This window comes from Herpailurus yagouaroundi, unplaced genomic scaffold (genome assembly GCF_014898765.1).
Source record: "Herpailurus yagouaroundi ecotype Mexico unplaced genomic scaffold, PumYag 28, whole genome shotgun sequence".
In the NCBI taxonomy this organism is placed as follows: domain Eukaryota; kingdom Metazoa; phylum Chordata; class Mammalia; order Carnivora; family Felidae; genus Herpailurus; species Herpailurus yagouaroundi.
In genome coordinates this window covers 117,259,921-117,281,442 of record NW_024412376.1, presented here as the reverse complement: position 1 = coordinate 117,281,442, position 21,522 = coordinate 117,259,921, and the positions used below count along the sequence as shown (strand labels likewise).

Sequence of the window (21,522 nt, the reverse complement as noted above, 5' to 3'; positions counted from 1 at the left end):
CATCTTCAAGAAACATGGGAAGGACATTTCTGGAAGCTAGTATTCATTGTACATAGGAGCAAGAGTCAGAGAAAAGTGGGAAGAGAAATATATAGTTAAATGGCAAGTGATTGATAGGTGATAGATGATAGATGGATACTTAGACAAAGACAGGTAAACTCAGTTTGGATATTATGGTAAGGCTAGTGGGAAAGAAAAGGAAAGAAATCTATATTGTCTAGCTTATATACTATTCTGTAACACTGAGTAATTTTAAGAATAAGCTTAGAAGTTTTATGACGTCTATGGAATATGTGGTTGTTGCTGATTTTCTTATGTCCATTTATATGCATATGTAAAAATATGTACTATAAAATGTAAAAGAATTGACCAAACTCTCTTCTGTGTCAATTTCCACTTTGTGAAATCAATATAAGCATCTTAAACCTCAAAGAGCTACACAATCTTTTCGAGGTTGAGATGTGAATAATGTTGAGGAAATATTAACCCCACAGCTAGACATGCTTTGGTCCTCATGCACCAAGCTTTTCCTAGAGGATGCTGTCACATAGTCAGTATACCTGTGCATGCCTATGAAGGTGAGGTAAGGAGGAGGCTCAGGAGGAAGAGGCAGATCTATCCAGGCTGTGAGTTGGTCATATAATTTTAACTTGACTATAATCTTGTTGGAATAGTTTTGCCTAAGATCTGGGATTAAAGAAAGAAAGATCTCTGCTAATATGCAAAACACACTGAAGAACTTTGCCTCAAATTATCCCACCAGAAAGTGTCAGAGCACAGGTTTGAAAGTAGGACCTTGTTCTATTTCTATGTTTTAGATATTGAGTTTATATGTGAATGCTTTTATCTATACTACAAATATGATTAAACAGATAAGATAAACAAAAACCTAATTAAAGTCCTCCAACAAATTATTTGTCTCTAGATAAAACTAAATGTGTAAAACATAGACCTCAGCTAACTTTCTAGAGGTATGTGAAAGTATGCCATACAGCTTTCTGAATATATTTATTGATCACCTCCAGGTATTTGAACATCCTGTGTCATTTGACTGAAATTACTTTCTTACTTTGACCTTGAAAAGTATTTTTCAGAACTGTGCTCAAAATATATGCTCATTTGGAAGATGTACTTGGAATCTTTAGTCATACTTAAGTGCTTCCTCTTATGTGTTCCTGAGGCACCTTCTTTATTCTACCTATATTACAGCTTACATTAGTTTGATAGAAGTTTGGCAAATTTTTTTCTTCATTTGAAAGAAAATATTATTGAAAAATAGAAGATGACACATTATCGGCATAGTATATTAAATTAACACAAATGATGTTTAGTAGAGCTAAGTCTAAAGAAAATAACTTGTACCTGCAGTAAAGCATTGGTGAATTAAATGAGTAAATGTAAAATATTTAAGTCTATAAGATATAAAATCTTGTAGTTATGCTATCATTTCCAGCTTTAGCTGATTTATTCTTTTTTAATTAATCAACCCTATTGATTTGGATAAGAAGTCATCCATTGTGTTTAGTAAAAGTTTATATAATTAAAATTAAGCTATTGAAGTGCTTGGGGTCAGTGCATTGATGGGAAGAAGTGTAGGTATTTAAACAGATTCATTATAGAACATTGGGAATATGGTCATAATATATTATATTTTGATAGTGAGGTGAAAGTATAAAAATAAATGTCTTGAGACTGTCTACATTCAAACAGGGTTAATTCCAGTGGGGCTGAAATATTCTACAAACTCTTTATCTACCTTCATTCTGAAAAAATACTAGTAAAACAATGTTGTTGTTATTAATTGATTCCCCAGATACCTTGAAATTAGGAAGGAGATCCTCACTGACTGATAATTATTCCACTATGCCTTTTATTATAAATGAATTTTGGTATTCTGGTTAAGGTATAACTTTCTATAAATTTGTTTCAAATTCGTATGACATATAAATCATATGAAATGTGTTTTAAAGCTATGGTCATTTATTCATAACCTGATACATTTGATTGCTTGACAATAAAACCTTAGTATCTCTCATTAACAAGAAAACAGGGGCTCCTGGGTGGCTCGGACTGTTAAGCATCCAACTTCGGCTCAGGTCATGATCTCAAGGTTTGTGAGTTTGAGCCCCGCATCGGGCTCTGTACTGACAGCTCAGAGCCTGGAGCCTGCTTCAGTTTCTATGTCTCGCCTTCTTTCTGCCTCTCCCCTGCTCACGCTCTGTGTCTCTCTGTCTCTCAATAATATATACATGTTAAAAAATGTAAAAAAAAAAAAAAAAAAAAAGGAAGAAGAGGAAAACATCTTGTGATGCCTGGAATGAACAGCTGGATACTCACTTTCTGTTTTCAGTCCATAATCACAAAAACACTAATCATATACTAGACATGAAAGTGATTAATGTAATTATGTATCAGTTATGCACATGCATGGCTGTGAAATACATTAATGCATATTTCTTTGATATACTCATGATTCTATACAGATGAAACTCCTTGTGCTGGGAAACAGGCAAGACCATAGTCTAACATCTTTAAGTTTCACTTTATCAAAAGGCGTTTTATAGGTAGTGGAGAATTTAACACATGCAATAAAACTGCACAGGGAAGAATTCCTTTCAAGGGCAAACCTCTCTTACACATTTTATGGTTGAAATTGGAGACCGCCTATGAATTTAAGCTTTGATTTGAAATCCGATATCGGAGAATGATTCTGGGCATATTTGAAAGTCTAATTCCTTGTATATATTCAGTGATTCTTCTAATGCTGTTCAAAACTCTCTGGGCTAATGTTAACCTTGATAATGTCCTTAAAAGTTGGTTATTGCATCATTTTCTGATAACTTATACATTTGACACCAAAGTACACAACCAAGAACAGAATAATATATTTTGCAATATATAACTATAAAGATTTTACGTGTGTGAGTATAAAGAGTATAATTTTTACAACTGGTACAAAGTGACTACTTAAGGTTTGACGTTAGACTTGGCTTGAGAGTGAGGTTTTATCTTGTTTAATTTCTTCATAAATAGAGAATATACTTCATTCACTAAGAATTTCACTAAGCAACACTGTTGTTTGTATTGAACTAAACCTCTTGAGGTTCACTCTTTCTTGGAAATTTGAAACTTTGAAACCATCTTGGAAAAATATCTTCCTAAAAATACATTTCAGATCATGGAACTTATTACTTACTTAAAAAAACGGAAGACTATTTTATCCTTCAAAATAAATGCACCTATTAATTTATAATATTTATTCTTTTTCTCCCTTGATTTTTAGAATCTCATAATAAAATATAGAGCTCTGTTCTTTATCTAACTCTTCCCTCACTACGGACCCCAAGTTAGACCACAGTTTCTAGAATCAATAAATTTATGTGTTTGGCATAGTAAAACTAAATTATTTTGACTTAATGGAGGAGAAAAATAGAAACAACTTTCAAGTTCAATTTTCTTAGATTAGTAGTCAATTAGATAACTAATTTTCATTAGGATTGAGGTTAAATAACTAGCTTCTATGAAATTTTTTCACAAAGCCAATTTAATTTCTAAAACCAGGCCATTTATAAATGATATGAACAATGTTATTGTTTCAATGATATTGAAAAAGCAACCACGATGATAGTATTAGCCAACACTTATAATCACTAGGTACCAGACACTCTTCTAAGACACTTACATGTATCAATTCATTTAATTCACTACATTACTATAACCAGGATGATAGTATTATTCCCACTTTAGAGGTGATGAAGTTGTCACATGGCCTAGAATCTTGTCCAACGTCTAGTGTGTAGAAGAATCAGTAATCAAATGAAAGCAGTCCAGTGCCACAGCTGGCTATGATTTCTTTGAGGGTTAACAAGGAAAAGTTTCAATATAGACAAACACAGAATGAACTTCTTAAAGATACACTAACTTCTAAATTCTTCACATTTCTATAATGGGCTATTTTTGTAAAATTTGCCCAAAGCAATTTTTCCTTTCTTCCCAAGGGAGCACATGTAAATATTTCCAACTTCTATTTCAATAAAGTCAATGTCCCCCCCTTTTTTTTGAAGTAGATAGGTAATAAATCATAAATTATAAATAATGTTTCAGTTTCTTTTATCTTCTTTTCATCTAAAAATTCTTGCCCTACATTTTTCCATCATAGATACAACTCTTGAATTTTTAGGTTGTCTGTAGCTCACTGAGTAAAAATGTGTGTGACTGGCACTTAGAGCTAACTAAAGTACTGCTAGATAAAGCAGAATATAATAGTTTAAGATAAGATTGAAAGATAAATTTCAAGAGTATGAAAGAAAGGAGAAGAGGGAAAGGATAGCATAATGGGGAACAAATGATACAAATTAAAAAATAAAAAGCATAAAGGAAGAAATCTGTGTTCTTTCTGGACATCATTTTGGCCAAGAATCATATTATCATAGCATAAGGGAAGCAGGATATATTATATCCATAAATGGGTGAAAATGTCCATAATCTGTGAGGATGTGATCTTTTTGGAAATTTAGAGTCAAATGGATAAAAACAAGGCAAAATGTCTCTGATAAGTTGACATATACAGATTGATTAATTAATTCAGTTGCTTGGAAGACATGTAAGTGAAAGTGGTATGAAAATATTTTGATAAATCTTACTAAAGTACTCTTAGAAATCACAAACGACCTTCCAAAATACTGTGCTTAAAATGTCACTTCTATCCAAGACTCAATTGAGTTGCAAAGGGTCATAAATATTGTTTTGGCTACATGCGAATGTATAAATGCCACATCTTTTCTTTCCTGATAATTCCTTCTTCTTCAAAGTTCTCCTAAGTTTGTTAAAAATAGCATATTAGTTCTTATAAGTAACTTACATTCTTATAACTTATAGTGCTATTTCCTGCTTTATATGTCTACCCTACATTCCATCTATTTTAAAGGACAAATTCAAATTCAGATTTCTTTGTGAATCATGCCACATCCATAATTTACTCACAAACTCTTGTTCAGTTTATTATTTACTTAAATCAAATTACAAAATCTTCATGTCCATTCCGCATATTTTTCCCCATGGTTTTTGGCATCCAGAACATGATAGACACTAAACAAAAGTGTGTTAACTTAAATCTCAACAATTCTGCCTACAGTAAAAACTACCAAAAAGGCTTATGATAATCTTGTTGTAAACTTGCATTTTTGTCTTTGAAGGGTAGTTATAAATTAAGAAAAAATAAGTTTATTTCTCAGATTAATTTGAAAGGGAAATGGAATATTTTCTTTTTTTTGAAATGGAATATTTTGAATGTAAAATTAGTAGTGACTGATAAACACTCTTCTAATTTCCAATCAATATACCAAAGAGTTCCACTGAAACATTAAAAAATTAGGGGCGCCTGGGTGGCGCAGTTGGTTAAGCGTCCGACTTCAGCCAGGTCACGATCTCGCGGTCCGTGAGTTCGAGCCCCGCGTCAGGCTCTGGGCTGATGGCTCAGAGCCTGGAGCCTGTTTCTGATTCTGTGTCTCCCTCTCTCTCTGCCCCTCCCCCGTTCATGCTCTGTCTCTCTCTATCCCAACAATAAATAAACGTTGAAAAAAAATTTTTTTTAAAAAAGAAAAAAAAAGAAACATTAAAAAATTAGCAACATTGTACAGAGAAATTAAAAAAATACCAACATGGTGCCTGAGTGGCCCTGTCGATTAAGCGCCCAACTCTTGATTTCAGATTAGGTCATGATCTGACAGTTGGTGAGTTCAAGCCCCACATCAGGCTCTGCGTTGATGGCGCAGAGCCTGCTTGGAATTCTGTCTCTCCTTCTCTCTGCCCCTCCTCTCTCTCTCTCTCTCAAAATAAATAAATAAACTTTAAAAAATATCGACATGAATGATGAGATTTTGATTGAGAGAAATTGAAATAAAAAACACATTCATGGATTATTCTCTGACAAAATAAAATTTAGGAGTAACTACAAATTACATTTCAAAATCACTGCTGTTGATTATTAAATTCTTTAGGGATACCCCTCCTCCAATATATCAACTGTTAATACCTCTACCAGTAAGGAAAATCCCCTACATTTTACAGAGCTAGAGTTAGGAAAGATTAATATAACTTGGTAGGAAAATCTAGGATTTGAACTCTTCCATGAACTATTAATTGATTAAAATCTTTTTTTTTATTTTGCTATAGCTTACGCAAATCCAACTCTCCAACTTCAAAATATTTTTTTCTACTGTTTATTTATTTTGGGGAGATAGAGAGACAGAGTGGGGGAGGGTCATAAAGAGAGGGAGGCACAGAATCTGAAGCAGGCTCCAGGCTCTGAGCTATCAGCACAGAGCCCGACGTGGGACTCGAACCAACAAAGGGCAGGATCATGACCTGGGCCTAAGTCAGACACTCAACTGACTGAGCCACCCAGGCGCCCCTCAACTCTCCAACTTCAGATTCGACAACATTTTCATGTATTCCTAGACACCCCTTTCTGGTTATTGATATAACAAGGTCATTATAAATCCTGATCTCGACTGCCATGTTGACCTATAATATCGATCTTCTGATTTCTCCATAGACTGTTCCATTAGCAAGGATGGTACAGGGTTATCATTACTGTATAATGCTCATGGGGAATTACATAGCCATATGTTTACCCACTAGAGATGGTGGCCACCATATATCTCTCATTCCACTGTTAATCATCTTGAACTGGATTCTCTTCACTACCACTGGATAGTATCTCTGCAAGTTTCCAGAGCTTTTAAAATAAATGTGGAATATAAGAACAGTTTCCAATTTAGGTATTAGTTCCCAGAGCTTTTATTTTTTTAATTATTTTTTAAAGTTTTATTTAAAAAATATTTGGGGCACCTGGGTGGCGCAGTTGGTTAAGCGTCCGACTTCAGCCAGGTCACGATCTCGCGGTCCGTGAGTTCGAGCCCCGCGTCAGGCTCTGGGCTGATGGCTCAGAGCCTGGAGCCTGTTTCTGATTCTGTGTCTCCCTCTCTCTCTGCCCCTCCCCCGTTCATGCTCTGTCTCTCTCTGTCCCAAAACTAAATAAACGTTGAAAAAAAAATTAAAAAAAATATTTTTAAGTCTATGTATTTACTTTTGAAAGACAGAGAGAGTGAAGAAGGGGCAAAGAGAGAGAGGGAGAGATAGAATCCCAAGCAGGCTCTGCACTGTCAGCGTGGAGTCTGATGTGGGGCTTGAACTCACAAACTGTGAGATCATGTCCTAAGCCAAAACCAAGAGTCGGATGCTTAACTGACTGAGACACCCAGGCACCCCAGAGCTCTTAAAATTAATGTGGAATATAAGATCAGTCTCCAATTTAGGTATTAAAATTTTTACTTCAATCTAAATATAAAGTTTAGTCTCACAATATAAAGATTTCCCCCTTATGCTAGTTTGATACTGGTATTTTACAGCAGGAATGGGGTAAGAAAATGTCTGTTGCTTGCTTCTTCTCAATGGAGACTCTAATCTGGCATGTTGCTCTGTGTGTGATAGGTAAGCAAATATTGGTTATTTATCATAGGAACACTTAAATGCTGGCTACAGAATATATGAGAGTGGAAAAAAAAAAAGCTTTAGAAAAAGTATTGTTGCCTCCCAAAGAAATCAAATTAGCTCATCTTCTACAATGAAATACCTGAGATGGATGGTCTGTCCATATGTATAAATTTACTAGTCTAATCTGATGTACAATGTCAAGTAAAACTATATGCCTTGTACACTTTAAACTTCTGCAGTGTTACATGTCTATAATGCTGGGGAGAAAACAGTATGTCCCAGAAGACATGGTTTCTGGGACATATTTATTTTGGGTTCCAACTCTACTTGATGGCCAAAGAACTTCTAAGCCTAGTAGAAAAGTAAGAGACCATGGAATAGGCTAAATAACTTAGAATAACACAGGGGACTCAGACAACTATAGTGGAAAAACAGATGTGATCTCACAGAAATGAAGAAGGCAATATTGATAAGGCTCAAGGAATAGGGAGGGTGCATCTGAAAAAAGTGGAGAAGCATAGCAGCAACAGGGAAGGATTCTGTTCTATCAGCTGCCGATACTCTAAAAATGTTCCCATTTTTGAACGGAAATTTCAGACAGACACTGTAGGCAATAGGAGGTCAAGTAATGTTCTATAATGATTCCTAAAATGTGCTTTTGATCTTTGGGGACCTGCAAGTTTGCAAGGCCTGAAGAAACACAGGTTTTAAGAATAATTTCTGTATGCTACCTCTCCCAATCTTTTGTTATCTTCTTCAGTTTTTCATCTTGTTTTAAATACACAAAAACAATCAAAAACACCCTGTTCAGTATCAAAATAATTACAAAACAGAAAAGCAAGTTTGGGGGATAATTTTACTAATTTACTTTTCAGCACATTTTGAATATATTATAGTCATGACATATATGAAATTGTATATGCTTTTCTGCTTAGTTTTATATAATAAGAAGTTATCTGTATTAATAAATACATTTTCTGATATTCATGGACATAAACTATCCTTTTTTGAGTTATTCTTCTGAAGGTTTTACTTTGTTGTGTGCTTATTATTTGTTTTTCTTTTCCTAGTTTTTGTATAATTTATTTATAATGTCTGTATGATAAGACTACGAAGACAACATACTTCTCAGTCTATTTCTGTGAGGTAATTTCTTAGAAGTAGAATTTCTGAGTCAGGAAAATGAACTTTTAGAGTTGGGTTAAACTTGGGAAATTTTTTTTTAGTCAAAGCTCTGCCAACCTATTCTTACGTTTGGATGATAAAAGAGTAGATTTTTTTTCTTTTTTTTTTTTCTTTTTTTTTTTTTTTGCTTTAAACCCATATAAGCCAGCCTTTTATGTATAGGTTCTTATGATTTTTAACAACTTTATTTACTATGAAGGAAATGAAGGCTTTGAAAGTGGTTTGAATTTGCCTGTATTTGTCAGTCATTTGAATTCTTCCTTATTGAAGTATATATGTACATTACTGCCCATTTGTATACTTAAGAATATCCTTTTGTTATACAATAAATAATTTCTTTTAAAAATAGAATCTCATTTGGACACTACCCCCTTTTTAGAGGCATGTGCTAATAATCAGAACATTTGTAATAATATTAAAAATTATGAACATTAATCTATAACCATGAAAAATTTGTATTTTTAAATGCTTTTTGGCATAAGTGCTCTACAATTTACATAATGCTGAAAACTTTTCTATCATTCGCAAATATATTTTGAAGATCTATGCGTGTTGACTGATGTAGTTTTAGTTTTTAACTTTCAAATGTATTTATTATATGACTATGCCACATTTTATACTCTCCCATATTTCGCCAACTAAAAACAATGCTAAAATGAATTTTAACATACATGTTCACATTAAGATTCCTATTGCTATATATAAAATACCTTTTTAAATATAAGTTTGTATTGATATATATAAAATATCTTTTTAAAATAAGTTTGTCAATAATTCATTTTTTAATTTTCTCTAAAACTTTTGGGTGAAATCATGTTTTTGATATACAGTAAAAAACAATTCAGACTTTTATATTGCCTCTTATCAGAATCTTTCCTGTTGGTAAGTAAATATAAGAAGTCAAATTATTTATCTTGGGGGAGCTGATATGATGTGGATACAAATAGTCTCTGATGTTCTGTCTGATGCATCCAAAAAAAGAGATATTTATGTTAATTTGTCTGGGCAACTTCCCCTCAAATTACTGATTGGGTAGACATTACCAATATTTGCCTCCTGACTCTCAGACTTCGTTGTTTTTTTTTCTACTTTCTCTCATTTTATTGATATAGAGCTTCCTTTTATTTATTCCATTAACTAATTTACAAACCCAGGTCCTGATCTAATCTATGACTTATTATATGTCTTTTTATGAAGGAGAAACAAACTGGTGGCACAACTTTTTCTGGTCACAGTTATCCATTTTGTTATGGTTGCTTTTCATTTGTTTGTTCTGATCCTCATAGTCGTCTTCCTTTAAGTGACAACACCTGGGTGGCTCAGTTGGTTAAGCATCTGACTTTGGCTCAGGACATGATCTCATGGCTCCTGAGTTTGAGTCCTATGTTGGGCTCTGTGCTGAGAGCATAGAGCCTGGAGCCTGCTTAGGATTCTGTGTCTCCCTCTGTCTCCACCTCTTCCCTGCTCTCGCTCAGCCTCTCTTTCGAAAATAAACATTATTATCATTATTATTATTATTATTATTATTATTTTAGTTAAAACATCAATGCCTTTAGTGAGGACTTGTACTGTATTCTCTCTCAGTCCCCTTGACTCCCTCATGTTTTATGTTTGAGTCAATTAATTCATGTTACCTGCTTGTTTTCTATATGTAGGTGAATATTTAGCCCTTTTGATAAGTTGAATTTTCTTCTCTATGGATTATTCCATTATCAGCTCATCTTTTATTTCCCCTTTTCCATAGTAACCAAGACTAAAAATATAACCACTGCCCAGTGAGCTCAGATGAAAAAGTTATCTTATCGCAGCTTCCTGCCAAGCTTTAACCAGAACTCATTCCAAAATTGTTTCTCTCCTTTGACTGTTATTGTTGATTGTAGTTTCATATTAATCATTAGTTTTAAGTTATCTATGATTTTAATTCTGCTCCCATTACCATTACCATTATTTTATTTCACTATAGTTACACATATCTCCTACTTTGGGCATCAAAAACAATGTGCTTCAGCATTTCTTTCTCTGTTATTTTAAATTTATTAATAATTTCAGAATATTAAATTTCCTAGGAAGTCAGTAGTGTTTTTGTAACTAAAAATCTGTTCAGAGTATATTTCTTCAACATTGTCTTATTCTCATTTATATCAACAGTTCTATTGTTGGAGTGCTACATCATCTCTATGTTGGAAATGCCCACAGCATTGTCCTGTGACCCTATCTTTCACAAAAGTGTGAAAGCTAAATCTTTCTTTCCCCAAAATGGAAAACCAGACTACTACACTTAATGCCACCTTAAATTTTTTGCACCTGGGTGACGCCTGGGTCACTCGGTTGAGTGTCTGACTTCGGCTCAGGTCACGATCTCATGGTTCATGGGTTCCAACCCCGTGTTGTGTTTGTGCTGACAGCACCCAGTTTGCTTTGGATTCTCTATCTCTTTCTCCCTCTGCCTCTCCCCCACTGGTGCTCTCTCCCTCAAAAATAAAGAAACATTAATTTTTTGTTTCAGTTTTTACAAGTGAAAAATTAGAAAACACTGAAAGGCTTAGTAACTTATCAAACTTCTCAGACTGTAAATAGCATCTCTAAATTTTTGCGTTTTGTGCCATCATCTAAGTACTCATGCACTAGGCATGGGACATTCTGAAGTACTCTTTCTGGTATAACCACAGTATATACAGAGATATATAGGTAAGGATAAAAAAAAGTAGTACTAGAGGGGAATTTTGAAATTTTCCTATAAATGGTGGAGATTTTTCTTTGAGGTCAAAAATAAAGAGTCTGACTAATTTAAATGTACAGAACAAGAAAATCAAAGTCAGAGTCTTTTGATCAATGCAGGAGACCTGAACTCTTAACTCCAGTGGGCTTAAATAATAGGTTATGGGACGTTTACAACTTTTTTTTATGTTTTTAACATTATAAGAATGACAAAGACTATCTTAATTATGAATTTAATTATTAATTTACAAGATTTAATATTTTTTACCTGACAAATCTTACAAATAAATGACATACACAGACTGCCTAATTTTTCTCTAGGCAATACGTATGCTTACGTTTCCTTCTTTTCCCAAAACCTATTACCTTTTCTCCTGTCGAGCTTTTCTCAGTTGTCCAGAAAAAATACATCATGAGACTATAATCCAGAGTATTCTTGCTTAAACTCAGTTTTCTCAAAGTTTTCTCAGACTCTGATATCCCTGTCGTTATTATTTTATTGTTAAATCATCTTGTTTAATCTCTGCCTTTTGTGTTTGTAGTATAAAATACAGTATTTTAAAGAAAACAAATCTAGAAAAAACATAGCTCTATTAAAATGACAACAAATCTCAACACATAGCTCCTAAGACTCAATGAATTTCACATGAAGTGAATCTCTCCACAATAACATAGTGTTCCTCCCTCCTCTTGAGGCCCCTGGGGTTTGTTACAAGGGGCTTTGTTGTCTATTATATCAGTGTAATTGCCATATTGTAGCATCTCAGATTTATTCCTGTGGAACACTTGTCAGTGAAGGCTGTCTTCATTTTCTGTTTTTTTCTACCACTCAAAATTCAACACTAAGCCCAGAACAGAACAGGCATTTTCTTCCACTGATAATAGATGATACATAAAGAAGAACATTGTAATCCCTGTTCTTTTTTATTTTATTTTATTTTTATGACTTGAATGCTATCTTTGGAGAATAAACTCCAGTGGGACAGTAAAAATCTATAACAGACAAAAAGGGAAAAAAAGGAGGCTTACATATATCATAGGATGCACAACGTCTGCACCCCTGTTTTGGGGCAGATAGCGGTGCTATATCAATAATATTTTTGTTACCTCATTTGTGTATTTGATTCTTTCTTACTCCTGACCTGCTTTGGAATCATTTATTCTGTACCCCATGGTGGTGTGCTCGAGTGCTTGTTAGTACTTGACATTTTCTCTACAAGCCAGTTCAGCCACCACTACAGGTAAGACTGAACACTGTCTCCGTCTTTATATGTGTCTACAGTGTATTGCTTTTGTCTGTTTGCTGCTGGTTCTTTGTAGCAAGAAGCCTGAGTTACTTCCTTCTCTCAGCTATAGATGGAAGTAATTCCTTCATAAAAACTGTAACCAAATAATTCTATCATTTCATCCCTTTCGGGTCATCACCCTGAAAGCACCTTTAGTCCTCTCTCTTCCCCATATTTTTAAAAATATTATTTTTATGGAGATAGAATCCACTACCTAAAATTAACTCTTTTTAAGGTGTACAATTCAGGGGTTTTATTATTATTATCCTAAAGTATTCATAAGGTTCATTCTATACTTTGCTGTCTTTTTTTTATTATTATGTTTCTTTATTTTTGAGAGGCAGAGAAAGACAGGGTGTGAGTGGGGCAGGGGCAGAGAGAGAGGGAGACACAGAATCCGAAGCAGGCTCCAGGCTCTGAGCTGTCAGCACAGAGCCCGATGCAGGGCCTGAACTCACAAACCGTGAGATCGTGACCTGAGCTGAAGTCAGACACTCAACTGACTGAGCCACACAGGCGCCCCTATACTTTGCTGTCTTTATATCAACTCTTTTTCCATTGTTACTCTCTTTAACAAACATGTCATTCTGCCTTCTGAAACCCACATTCTTAGTTATAAAACTCTCCTGCAACTTGAACATTTTCCCATATACTTTGCCTCTATCTCATTGCACTAACTGAAATCTGACTGTCTGATAAGAGTATAACTCCTGTTACAGCTTCCTCATTATCTTGTATCCCACCTACATTAGTGCTAGGAGACGGGGATTACATCCAATCACTCCTGAATGTAGTTTCGGGATCATTACTGTTCTACCCTCATGTTAAAAGCATCTGTTCCTTTGAGCATTATGCCATCTGGCTGTGCCTCTTCCTCCAACTACTCAATTTTAGTCACTATTATTTTACCAAGTATATTATAACTCCCTCTCATTTACCGAAGAGTGCAGTACCTAGCATGAATGAGTCCTCTCTGCTCTAAATTCAGCCATTATTCTGGTTGACTACCACATTCAAATGCACTATATATCCAGCAGTACACAATATAATACACATTCTTGTTTCCCAGTGTTATACAAGCCCTCAGTGCTGTCCCCTAAATGTTTTGTTTTCAGAATTTTCTTTCTTTTTTACAGAACTTTTTTTATTGTGAACTTTTATTACTCTTTTCAAGCACATAGTCAACCACGTCTTCACTTATTCTTGGTAGAGTTCTTGTTTCAGCACTTCAGAAAGAAAATAGAAATAATCAAATGAAAAAGTCTTAACTTCTTAGTGCCATATTTAGAATAAGGCTTTGTCTTAATATAAGGCTTTGTCTCCTATCCCACCTTCCTAATGATCCATTTTGTTATCCCAGCTGTCTCATATATTTTTAAGTTTCCAGTCTGTATTGACCTGTCACTACATGTTTTCAATAATCATGTGTATGAAATATTTACAAACACAAATTAAAAAAAACAGTCGAACATAAAGAACTTGCCTCAAATCCATATATGACTTCACAGACTATTCTACTTGTTTTTTCCCCCTTGATGGCCAAATCTCTTTGTGAATGTTGTGTACTTTTACTCTACTTCCAAAATTTACAGTCCTTCCTCAAAGTATGGAAATCTCAACTTTCTTTCTTTTTTTTTTTTTAATTAATATTTATTTATTTTTGAGAGAGAGAGAGAGAGGTGGAGTGTGAGTGGGCAAGGGGTAGAGAGAGAGACACAGAATCTGAAGCAGACTCCAGGCTATCAACACAGCCCAATGTGGGGCTCGAACTCACAAACTGCAAGATCATGACCTGAGCCAAAGTCGGACGCTCAACCCACTGAGCCACCCAGGTGCCCCTCAAATGTATTTCTACCATATAATTTAGTCATAACCATCCAATAAGGCATTATGCTTAGTTGGAATTGCTGTAAGAGAAATATCATGGACTAGATGGCTTGAACAATAAACATTTTTCACAGTTCTGGAGGCTGGGAGTCAGGTTCTTGGCAAGCGCCCTTTTTCTGGTTTCCAGATGATTGTCTTCTCATATCCTTACATGATGGGTTCAAGAGAGAAGGAGAGAGAAGCTCTCTGTGCCTGTTCTTAGAAGGACATTAATGTCATAGTGAGGGCTCTATCCTCATGACCTAATCACTCCTCAAGTGCCCATCTCCAGATACCATCACAGTAGGTGTTAAGGTTTCTATGTGTGAAATGCAGAGGAGGGAGCCAGGGGGAGGGGCACAAACAATCGGTCCACAGCATGCTTTATCTCACAATATGTACTCATTACTAAATTCAATAAAATGTTAAAAAATGTTAAAGTTTTTGTTTCCTATATCTTTGAATAGCATCTGAATGATCAAATCTCTCCCTTCACTTGAAGCAGTCTTCCATGGCATGTTTTTAGTCTGTTTTCTATAGCATGGCATTTCAAGGATTAATTAAATGTGTTTTTTTCTGGCCATGTATCAAATATTTATGGGTTTTATGTATACCAGCTAGGGTTCTCTTGCAAGATAGAGAAAACCCAAATTAAATGGACTTAATCACTAGAATGAATGTATTGAGTCCCATAACTAAAGAGACAAGAAGTAGTTGGTTTACGGTGAGGCTTTATAAAGTGCTCAAATAATGCCATCAAGCACCCTGATTTTTCTTTCTTGTGTGCCTTCCTCCTTCACACTTTTCCATCATGATGTTAGTTTCCTTTTTAGGCTCTGCCTAGGGCACTCTTACTCTGGTTTCCTCAGAAAATCAGTTGGAGTCATATATTGCTATGGCAGTCATACACCTCTCATAGTCACATTACCCCATCCAAGGGAAGAATATCTACTCCTGCTCATTTTGGAAGAGTTCTGTTTCCCAGAAGCTTCACACATAGTTTCTCACATCTCTCCTTGACTATGAAGGGTAATGGTAAGGCAAAGCGATACTTTGATTGATGTACTCAGCAAAAGCCTATCTGGGTCTATCTGGGTCTTTGGATAGAACTAAACCCAGTAAATTCATGTTGGAGAGTGAAGCATTTTTTTTTCAGAAAGCAATTATTAACTTTTATCTATCAAAAGGTGAAAACATATTTGGAGGTTTATAAAATGATAACATACATGTACTATAATGGCATTTTATTTTCAAAACTCTTGTTTAAACTATGAGCTCTAGGGGCGCCTGGGTGGCGCAGTCGGTTAAGCGTCCGACTTCAGCCAGGTCACGATCTCGCGGTCCGGGAGTTCGAGCCCCGCGTCGGGCTCTGGGCTGATGGCTCGGAGCCTGGAGCCTGTTTCCGATTCTGTGTCTCCCTCTCTCTCTGCCCCTCCCCCGTTCATGCTCTGTCTCTCTCTGTCCCAAAAATAAATAAACGTTGAAAAAAAAATTAAAAAAAAATAAATAAACTATGAATTCTACATGAGTAATAGCATTCATTCCCAAGTTTCAGTGATTGTCTCTATATAGTTTATGCCCAAATTTTATATCACCTGCTCCAGTTTTTGTGCTGAGCTCCAGACCCCAATGTCTATTAGGCAACTTACTAGGCATCTTTATTAGACCATCTTACTGGCTGCTCAAACTCAACATATTAAACTTTTATTTTGTACTCCAACAATTCCTTCTTCTCTGAACCACTTTGGTATTTGTTGGAGGACATCATCGAGAGGATGTGACCCCTGGTTGACCCACTAGTTGGACCTGGGCAATCAGAGGCCCCTCGCCTCCTCCTCTGTCATTGGAATGTACATTGTGCCCACCATTTCTAGAGTGGGAGCTGTTCCAAGGACACAGCCTTGAGAGAATAAGGTGTTCTTGAGACGATCTAAATGGTATATGTGACTGACCTCAGTGAAGACCTTTACATAAATTTTTAAGATTCTGGCAGGTGGGTACAGAGATATACTCATTTTGTGGCCACCCAAGACAAGCTTTGTCTGTAAGTTCTTTTGCTTGTTAAATATGCCTCCTCCCAATCTGGAATAGTCTGCCTCCCTTGGGTCTTTCCCTGCCTGCTGTGTACAAGGGCCAGTTCATAAACCAACAGAATTGATGAGATTTGCTAGAGAAATCAAATAATTTAAATTTCAGTGACTTACAACAACAGATATTCATTTTGCATGTCGTGTGAGGGTTACAGGTTGCTTCTGGGTCTCCTCTGAAGTGCACATCTGACCCAGCTTGTTTATTACTCCACCTGCCACCTCATTCCAGGACTCAGAATAAGGAGCAGCTCTCATTGGAGAGATGCCAATTTTTATGTCAAAAGATAAAATCAAAGAGGGGAGATAAACCATGCACTCACAATCAAAATCTCTGCTTAGACATGACACATGTCAAATGTACTCCTATTCATATGACCAAAGCAATTTACAGGGCCAAGCCCTACATTAACAGAGAAGAAGGTAAAATTGAATATTTGTAAGAATAATAAAACCTACCATAATATTCTATTTGCTGGAAACATGTGGGTAATTATCCTGTTTGTTATCTACATATAGAATAAATCAGAGGTCTCTAAACCATCACAGCCCCATAGAACATTCTGTGATGATGAGAATAATTTATAATATGTGTATTATATTAGTGTAGCTATTAACCACATGTAGCTATTAAGATTTAAAACATGGTAGTGTGATCAGGCAATTGAATTTTTTATTTTATGTAACTTTAATTAACTTAAATTCAAAAAGCCACATGTAGCTAGTGGCTACTGTATTTGGACAGCAAAGCTCTAAACTCTATTACCGGACAATCTCAAACTCCTGTTTCTCTTCAATCCCCACTTTACTGTCTTTTTTGTACTTACCCATCTTTTCTCAATTAGGTGAGAGAAACTTAATTTTGGTCAATTTTTGGTATTGCTAACACCCACTTTACAATATAGTTTCTAAATAGCATGGTGGTGTGAGAGGGCAGGAGTATATTAAATTCTTAAGTCATTTCCTGTGTAGTTATCCACTAAGTTATCATCTCTTCTGTGTCCTGTCATTTCATTTAGTGGTTAGTCTTCGCTGTGATTAAAAAACATCAACATTTTAGTGGTATACAATAGCAAAATTGATTTCTCACCTAAGAGTCTGTATCTTGGCTGTGCCATGGCTGGATCTGATTGGGCTCAGCTGGAATGAGTTTCAGGCTGCAAATAAAATCAAGTCTTCTCCATTCCAAGATCCAGGTTACGGGAATGATAGGTACTTGGAAAGTGGTCTTTCTGTAACTGATGGCACAGCACACTGGGGCAAAGACCAACATCAGTGACATTTAAAACCTTTGCTTGGAACTGGAGAGTTCCATTCTACCCACATTCCACAGGTGAAATCATGTTTCATGACAAGTGCAGAGTCAACTGGGGCAAGGTAACAGTTTGCTTACAGTGAACCAAGGCAAGGCTAAACATAAAAGAAATAAATGTAAGTAAATAATAAAACTAAATATTCAGTATACAAGCAGCAATTTCCTTTATGTGGCAGAGGAGAAGATATTCAGTAAATATTAGATACTTTTGTTCTTTTCTTGCTCTGATGGGGCACAGAAATAATACTGAATGCACTGTAACATCATTACCCCATATCCATTACGTCCCTGATCTCTGGATGACTTCCTGGAACTCTGACCAGGAACTCTGACACTGTATCTTATTCTTAGACCAATACAACTGGCCCCCTTCTTCAGTTAACATAGTTTCTCAAGCCCAGAAAAGTCCTTTTTTGTTCCTCTGAAACCATTTGTCTAGACTCTAAAGATAAATTCTCTCATCCCCACCTTATCACCTCAAAGGCTTAGGTTTCAAGCATTCAACAACCAGACAAAACTTGCACAGTTTTCTTCTTTGAGCTGTGTTCTGTCCCTCCTTTGAGACAGTTAGAACTCACAATCTGCTTGAAACATGGAGAGAATGCATAGAAATTTCAGGGAAAAGGAATATGGAATATCATTTTTTAAAATCTATCTATCTATCTATCTATATTTTAAAGTTTATTCATTTATTTTGAGGTGGGGTGGGAGGAGGAGAGAGAGAGAATGTGAGAGAGAGAGATAGAGAGAGAGAGAGAGAGAGAGAATCCCAAGCAGACTCCATATTGTCAGCTGGGAGCCTTGATGTGGGGCTCGAATTCACAAACTGTTAGATCATAACCTGAGCTAAAATCAAGTCGAACACTTAAGTGACTGAGCCACCAATGTGTCTCAGATGGGATATCATTTTAAAAATAGTATCAGTTCCCACAAGTAGTCTAGGAGAGCTTAAATACTTTTTTGATATCATATTTAAACATTTAACCTTCACTTACAACTGGAAAAGACAGTAATTATACTTAACAAAAGCCATTAAAGTGACTGAAGTGATTATGGTCATCAGATGATCATACATATAATCAGAATTATTTTGAGAACTGGCAATAAAATGTGGAGGTGATGTAACCAAGTAAATAGCAGAAAAATTAGTGTACTCAAGTTCACACATATTAGTAAGGGCAAAACTAGGGTGTCACAGTCATGATAAAGTATTTCATTCTCTGGGAATAGTAGAATTCCCTTTTCTATAGACATAGAACTAAAATAAACACTTTTATTGACAACTGTTTGATATATTCCAGACTTGTAGCATTTAATGGCAGTTTAAAAGTTAAGGTTTAAAGCATTCTCTGATAATCATTACCTCAAAAATCCTCATTACCTCAAAATTAAAAGTAGATAAATTATGCAATGGAGACTTTGTACCAAATCAAGGATTCCTATCAAACACTGAAATGCATTTAAACACTAGATGTTTTTAATCAAAAAGTCCCTTAAATGATTTCTTATTCTGTATTCTCTGCAACAGAGTCAGAAATTTGTGTTTTTTATTATGCACTGTAGAGTAAAAATGTAATTTTCAAATGATTTTAAAAGGAGTTATGTTCTTACTAGAGCACAACAAATAAGTTAAATATTTAGGAATAAGTGCAAAACCTATGCACTAAATTTGTTGTTTTCATTTTTTCCCCCTAAAACAGATTCCCTGCAGTTGGGTCTAATGGATTTAATTTTTTATTTTATCGAAATTATTACCATAAGGAATCACAGTAGTGTTAGTTTTATTTTACTAGTATCTCCTCCACTCTTCAGTCTTTTCACTGTCTGTGTATATTGCTAATTAAATTTTACTTTTCTTTCTTTTCTTTGCTTATCATGAAGAAAAGAGGATGTGGTCTGGACACTACTGACATAGAAGGAGCGCTAACGTGGGACAGGTAAATTGATGTCTTTTCTCCAATTAAACGTAAGTAGGTAATCAAACTGTATAATATCAAATATTTCTGAAGCTCTGAAATGTTAAATTTAAGAAAGTCAAATTAAAGGTAAATTGAGCTGCTAGGTAGTATATCTGTAGCCTGGGTTTATTAATTCTGTAAACATCAGAGGTTTCTGATTAAAAACCCTCCTTAAAGCAGCTTAATAAAAGAACAGGGTTTTGTTGGATAGTGACTAATCATGGTTGTTTTGAATCACAATGTGCCAAAGAAAAGGACCACCTGTAAACCCTCTCTGTATCAGCGAAGGCGTTAGTCTTCAGATGGTGGGACCCCAACCAAACAGAAGCAATGTAGCCAGACTCTAATGGGTGGGACTTACTAACCAAAATCTATCCACAAGTACTGAAACCCAAAGTTAATTATTGTGATAGTTAACTGCTTCTCCAATACTACAAGCTACAAATTAATTATTTATATTTTTCAAATTCCTCTATTAAATTGCTCGCTGGCCTACTGGGAGGATCATTAACAAATGTAAATAAATCTCTGCTTCTTCTCACCCTAGAGCACACATTTAGAGTTGTTCATGTGAGAACTGGCTTGATTGCAAATCAGTGCCTGTAATTTGGAGCATCTATCTTTGTAAGTCTCATTTAGAGACCCTATTTTAAACCACTGTGTGTTTTGTGTGTCCGTAGCATATAAACATATATTAATATGTCTCTCCCATTCAACAGCCAGATTGATTTCTAGGTACTCATCAGTTTTACTGTTCTTGAAGAAGTTTGCCAAGATCATTGAGGTTCTTGTTTGGACTCCAAGGCAGGTATTCAGGAAACTACAAAACTTACATTTTAAGTAACTATCACAAATACAACCACAGGATGGAGGTAAAATCTGTTCTACCATATATGCACTATGCTGGAAAGGGGGAAAAAGCATAAATAGTTAAAATATTTAATTTATATATTTTAAGAAAATTAAAAAATGACCTACCTTGTTGCTAATCTATACTTTAAGGTCACTCTCTGCCTTATAATAAATTCTGATTGCTAGTTCGCTATTGATTCATTAATATTAATGACCAAAACCCAACATTTCAAAATCATTGTCTTCCTCTGACCCTCAGTGTTTTACATAGGCGCTCATTTAATAGAAACTTTCTTTTTTAGGTTTATTTATTTATTTTGAGAGAGAGAGAATACAAGCAGTGGATGGGCAGAGGGAAAGGGAAAGAGAGGGAAGACCAAGGAGGCTCCACAGTCAGTGTGGAGCCCGACTAGGGGCTCCAACTCACGAACTGTGGTATCATGACCCAAGCAGAAAGCAAGAGTCAGATACTCAACTGACTGAGTCATTCAGGCACCCTCATTTAACAGAAACTTTAATCCTCACAGTCACTCAGATAAGAAATCCCAGTGCCATATTAAATTATTTTTCTCAATATTGTACATTCAGACAATTTTCAGGTCTTAAGAATTTTATATTTTATTACTTTGTTTTTTAAATTCATACACTTGACACATTTATTGAATACCTACTATGGGTCAGCAGATGTTCTTGTAGTGGGGATTTCTGAGAAGAGAAAACAGATGAAAATCTTTGTCTTTACATTGCCGATAATTTGG

General features: G+C 35.3%; 1 long non-coding RNA gene across 2 annotated transcripts in view; it reads left to right on the top strand.

The window, feature by feature from the left end:
* The window catches only part of LOC121035008 (uncharacterized), a 277,049-nt gene extending 256,229 nt beyond the window's left edge, over positions 1-20,820 (top strand). For both annotated transcript variants that reach the window (XR_005792722.1, XR_005792721.1), the window contains 2 exons: positions 19,836-19,891; positions 20,632-20,820. This is a non-coding gene — a long non-coding RNA (uncharacterized LOC121035008). The remainder of the gene's footprint in view (positions 1-19,835; positions 19,892-20,631) is intronic.
* Positions 20,821-21,522: the final 702 nt, after the last annotated feature.